The sequence below is a fragment of the Haemaphysalis longicornis genome, unplaced genomic scaffold (assembly GCF_048455015.1).
Source record: "Haemaphysalis longicornis isolate Haplotype H1 unplaced genomic scaffold, Haemaphysalis longicornis Haplotype H1 scaffold_179, whole genome shotgun sequence".
NCBI lineage: Eukaryota > Metazoa > Arthropoda > Arachnida > Ixodida > Ixodidae > Haemaphysalis > Haemaphysalis longicornis.
In genome coordinates, this window is record NW_027526281.1 from 81,985 (window position 1) to 87,984 (window position 6,000).

Sequence of the window (6,000 nt, forward strand, 5' to 3'; positions counted from 1 at the left end):
AAAACGACTGGAAACGGACCATACAGGAAGCGACAGCGCTGGTGGAAATACAGACGCAAAGACGGAGGGCTAGGACTATCCCCTACGCACCACTATTTTTTCGCCGCGGAGGGAGGTTATTGGAACTTTTTCCCCCGAAGACAAAGAAGTGATGGCACATGTGGGTAGAAGAGGACGACGAGGAACAATGGCGGCGGTCGGGCGCGTTCTGCTTGTGATGTGATGTAAATACAGTTCTTTTTCTTAACGAAGGCGTTGTAGTCGCGACAACGGACTATGTGTTCCGAGAAGTTTTCTTAGGCCAAACCACCGCATTGAACGACACCGTGGTGCGGGAGAGAAAACGTTTATTCAAAGGAGAAGAGGAGGTCGGCCTGAGAAACTGATCTCGGGCCTGCTACTTCCCATTGGAGGAGGGGTAATTGGGTAAAAAAGAGGAAGGAGTGAAAATGGAAGGTATGAGAAATGACGGTGAAAACGACTAATGAAATGTTCATCGGGCCTTTCCCGAATTGGTTCCATTCTTCACGGCACAATTGAATTTCTGTCTCTTTTTCCTTATCGTGGGAAAATAAAAACTTTCCGCCTATGCGGCATATGAATCCTTTTAATTGACATTCTGCGTCGCACAGAAAGTGGGTAGCTTGTGCGGAATGGAATATCGCTTCCCTGCCCATGCAGTCGCCCGACCCGCTAGAACCCGTATGGGCCAATATCCCCCCGTTGTCGTTGCTGTACGAGAGCAACGAGAATAGTAACAGCGATGATATTCTCTTCGGAGATACTCTCGCCACCATGTATAAGAAGGCCTCGGTTGACATGATGTCGCTAGGCACATTCAAGTAATTTATTCTTTCTTTTTGGGATCCAACTGAGAGCTACAGGAAAAGGCCGCGTTGCTGAATTGCTCAAACGAAGGGGTGTGCACCAAGTCACGTTGGTTTCTAAGGGCCTTGTAATACAGGTCGATATACATTTTTTGTGCCTTGTTTTCTCCTCTTTTTAGATGCAGAGCATCTGATTCACTCGCCTTGTCCCTCCGGCGTCGTCGTCGTTGTCGTCGTCGTCGTCGTCGGCGTTGTCCACCCCTCCCCCATTCTCCTCGCCGCGCCAGCTGCGCTCTCCGCCGCTCACCCCCTCTCCTCTTCGATAGCGAACACTCTCTCGCGAGGAGCATTGGATTGGATTGGCTTGGCTTGGCTTGGATTGGATTTGGATTGAATTAAAGTGGATTGTGTTGCGTCATAGCCGCGGTAGACGCGCTGGGACCGGCGCATGTGCAGTACTCTCTCTTCCGCGGTTTCCTCTCCTTCGGGCGCGCTGCGCATATAACCGGTGTGCCGTTCTCCGGCGAAGCAACATCCACGCTTGGCTCAAACACCTAGAGTCCACGCCGCTTTACAAGTACGCCAACGTCGTCATCGACTGGGACCGGCCTACGCAGTCCCCTCAACGTTATGCGCGCTATAAAACGCGGTCCCTTCGCCGCTCCGCCTATGCGTCGCATCTACACAGGGGTTCCCGCGAGGGGAGATGGGAGTTTCTTTTTTCTTCAAGCGAATTCTGTTACCAACTCAATTAGCCCTTTCAGTCACCGTGTCTCCGTATGGAGGCGCGACTTTCTTCGTCGTTTTCCTCGTGAAAACGAAAAGAGTTCATGCTGCAGAGCAGTGCCGCTGATGTTCGAAACTTACGGAAGTGAAAGGTAGCACCATGTGATGTGGAATGGCGGAACCGCACTCATAAACATCGTTTCAAAATGGACGCCACCACATTTTGTGAAGCTCTGGTGTGTTGCCGTCCTAAGTTCTCTTTTACTGCGGCGTAAATCATTTACAAAGGCTAAAGCACCTCTTTCACGTGCAGAAATTATTTCACCTCCTTGTCTGTAAACTGCCTCAGAACATTTATTCTTTTTTATAAGGAAAAGCAGGATTGAGTAATGGTGTCTCCGTATGAGGACGGAACGCCATTTGTGTGATACGTATTCTAGAGAGACTGAACCTTTAGATGCGACGGCATCTCATTCACTCGCCTTGTCCCTCCATACGGCGTTGTCGTTGTCCGTCCACACCCCTCCCCCATTCTCCTTGCCGCGCGAGCTGCGCTCTCCGCCGCTCACCCCCTCTCCTCTCCGATAGCGAACACTCTCTCGCGAGGGGCATTGGATTGGATTCGATTGGATTGGCTTGGCTTGGCTTGGATTGGATTGAATTGGATGGGATTTGATTTGGATTGGATTGGATTAAAGTAGATTGTGTTGGATTGTGTTTCGTCATAGCCGCGGCAGGTGGTTCACGGCACGTTTCACGCTATGGGAGAATCAACCTAACGGAAACAACAACGGAACCCCCTATGCGTCGCATCTACACAAGGGTTCCTGCGAGGGGAGGTGGGAGTAATTTTTTTTCTTACCTCTAGACACTTGACACAGCTAAACCTCCAAGTATGGAATTTTTTTGCAGTGAATATAATAATTCGTGACTGAAAGGGTCAGTACGTGATATGGCCAAAGCTTCGTCTGTGGTAACGGGGTCACTATCATCGAAGTCAAGGTCATCACCACAGTAATTATCATCGTCCTGAGAGGACAAAGAGGAGGAAGAGGAGACATCACCAGAAGGGCGCGCGAGGAGACTGAGAACACGCGATAGCCGCCATCGTAGCGCTTCTAGGCACCAATCCACTGCAAGCCGCAACTCCTTCGTCCATTTTTATAGCCGGCAGGATCACCGGTCAACCTGTTTCCCAGGTTTCCGGTAACGAATCACTCGGCCCAACTGTCACCGCAATGTCCGCAGCCAGAGGCCCCCGAGTCAGACAGAAGGGCACGCAGTCCGGCGCACCCCTCCGGCGACACCACTCGGCACATCGGCAGTCTCCGAAAACTCGCGAGGCCTCGATCAGGGTAAGCATACGCCTGCGTCACGTATCGCCAGGTTAACTCGAGTCGCCCAGCTGCAGCGGAAGGGCGTTTTAGTGCGGAGAACTTACCCGTCCGCTGCTGTGGTTTGGCGGTGTCGCCGGCCTCGTAACTGAGCGAACGAAGGGAACACCGAAGACCGAAGGAAAACAGAGGAGGAAAAGCGGCGAAAGTGTGAAGGGGGAGGGCGGCATGCCGAGACAGCGTTAAACGCTCCCCGGCGGCGACGCGCTACGAGATAACCGAAAGAACGAAGACGCCACCGCTTATGAGCCCACAAGGCAGGAGGGCAAAATTATGGCGCAAGTATGAGGGGGAGGCAGTATGCTGAGGCGGCGCCATAAAAGGCTAGCATGCGCTGATTAATAATGCACGTGCATCAGTCCTTCGGCATCGTCCTCGTTGCATGGCTAATTCGAACCACGTGACATTTGCGGGGGAGGTTCGCACACGATTAAAAACATGCTCGGCGGCGGCGACGTGCTGCTATATAACGGCAGAGTTGCGCGCGCCGCCGTGCGTTCGCGGATCGCGCTATCGCTTCTTGAGACGCAACAGCCACGCGCTGTGACCGACAAAACTGCAGTTGGCGCTGCGCACAAATTTCGCATTAGAGAGTATCGTAATGTTCATGTGATTTTTTTTGTTGGTGTGCTGCGTGAGGTAAAGGTGATTGAGGAATGTCTCATTGTGTCATGTCGCCCGGGTGCGTCTGCAGGCAACAACGCAAGCGGAGGCATCCCCAACGAATGTCCATGACCACCGACCAAGGGACGACCGGAACACGCCAGTTAGTCCGTCCGCTACCCAAGAACCACAAAGGAATGCAAAGGTAGTTCATTTTCATACTTGCGCTGTGTGCTCATGCGACTGACTTTCTACTCGTACCGTGCCCAGTTATGAGCTCCCTCCCATGAGCGCATTCGGAGCAGTTGGAAATCAATGCGAGAGGACTTCATTGTGCGGTGGCCAATAGGCTGATAATAAACAGAAAATAGAAACACCAGTGTGGAGAGAGAAAGGGAAAATCTTTAATAAAATTCGAAGAGGTCAGCCCCACTAACGCTAGGCATTGCTATTCCAGATGTGGGTACCAGCTGTAAGACGAAAGATATAAAAAAGGGGAGGGGCCAGCAAGAGTAAAACCTCGCGAAATATTCGGGATACGGACAGTGAAATGCACGAAGGTAAATCAATTTAAATATCGCTACAACAAACATAATATAACTGCCCATGACGGGGAGATGTGCATACATATTTAAAACGTACAGTCATGGGCAGATGAAATGAGAACACATAAGTACGAACTACAACACGAAAAATTGAAAATGACTGTTTGGGGAGGTCCAATAACGGCGCACTATTGATATATTCAGAAAGCCACATTTCCCAGCGTTGTTTTTGTAATTAGGCTAGGCAACTTTTTGACTTGCATGGAAAGAATATTTTCATGTTCGCATTTTATTTGTACATGACTGTACATGTACAGAGGGCTCACAGGACCAGCCAGGGCCACATGATCACAGGGTTCAGTCCAGCCAGAGTACTGGAGAAAAGCAAATTGTTTTAAAGCAAAGCTTTCTAGGTGTACCAGCCGACGGTTCTTTCGTGGCGTGCGGGACAACAAACTCCCAACGCGGCGGAGCCGGCGCCGGGAGGAAAGGGGGGGGGGGAGAGTTTCATTCGCGGAGCACACACCCTTTCAGCGCATAACGTGACTCACCATGGCCGCTTTCACAAGGCCTCGCTTTCAGTCAGTTTTGCCCAAAGGGCAGCGGCTGCTGCGGCGGGAGTTGCCGCTCAGCTGATAGGCAGCCGACCACCCCCGCTGCCCCGCTGCCCGGTAGCTCTGGCACACGCATGCGTCGTTGGGTCGGGAGCCCGGCGGCGGCGCTCGTGGTTCTCTTTTTCGTCCTTCGTGTGTCTGCGCTACCAATTCTTGTTGGAGACTAAGGAAGAAAGCGACGGCGGGCGTTTTAAAGCAAAGATTTCTAGCTCTACCAGCCAACGGTTCTTCTACCAGTCAACGGTTCTTTCGTGGCGTAAGGGACAACAAACTCCCAACGCATCGGAGGCGGCGGCGGGGTGAGGGGAGAGGGAGGTGGAGGGTAGAGCACTGCACGGGCCGCAATTTTTAGGCCCGGCCCGACCTGGCCCGACAGAGACTCGGCCCGGGCCCGGCCCGGGCCCGACGAATTTTTAAAATGTAAGCCCGAGTCCTGCCCGAGCCCGACGAATTTCTAAAAACTGAGCCCGAGCCCGGCCCGAGTCTGACAAATTTCTAAAATATGAGCCCGGCCCGAACCCGACAGAATCTAACAAAATAAAAAAGGCGCCTCTTTCCTGTTAGTTTTCCTTCCTCCAGTTGTGCCTGGCAAATATTCTGTTTACATGATGAAGTACCAACTAGCTCGCATCGACACATTATAAACATAGACTCGAAGAAGTTTGCTGTTACCCTAAAAGCGCCAGCAAAAAGCCAATACGACTACTTTGGATTTAATTTTCCTTTAAAGTTGGACCGAACTTTGTACAACACAAATATTCTCTCTTACAAGCTGCACTTACGTTATTCGTTTACTTCATTTGCCACTTCATTTGCCAGTCTTCGAAATCAAGGCACACCGAGGATACCTTAAATGATTCCGGGCAAAAGGATAATTTTTTAGTGTTGCAATTCTTCAACAGATATTGCGGCTTTCGTTGTTTGAGCAGACGATACGTCAGGTTTCAGCACTTCTTTTTTTGTCTTTTCCTCTAGTTAAGTCGGCTGCATTATTTCATCTGCACTTCTATTCTTTCTTGCCTTTAATCATGATTTTAAAATAATTCTTACCCGAAAAATTATGGGCTTTGCTTCGAAAATGGATCCTTCAAACTCTGCACACAGTGCGAAGTCCAGGTCACGTTTTTTTCTGTTTTTTGTTTTATTTTGAAAAGCAGAGAAAAAAGACAGTCATGTTGTAGCCTGTGGCTGGAGTGCCCTTGTCTTTTGGCGCGCTTTCTCCCACCTATGCTGATGGGGCCAAAACATTTTTTTATTGATGTTAAGGCTTTCTAAATGCAATAGTACTTTT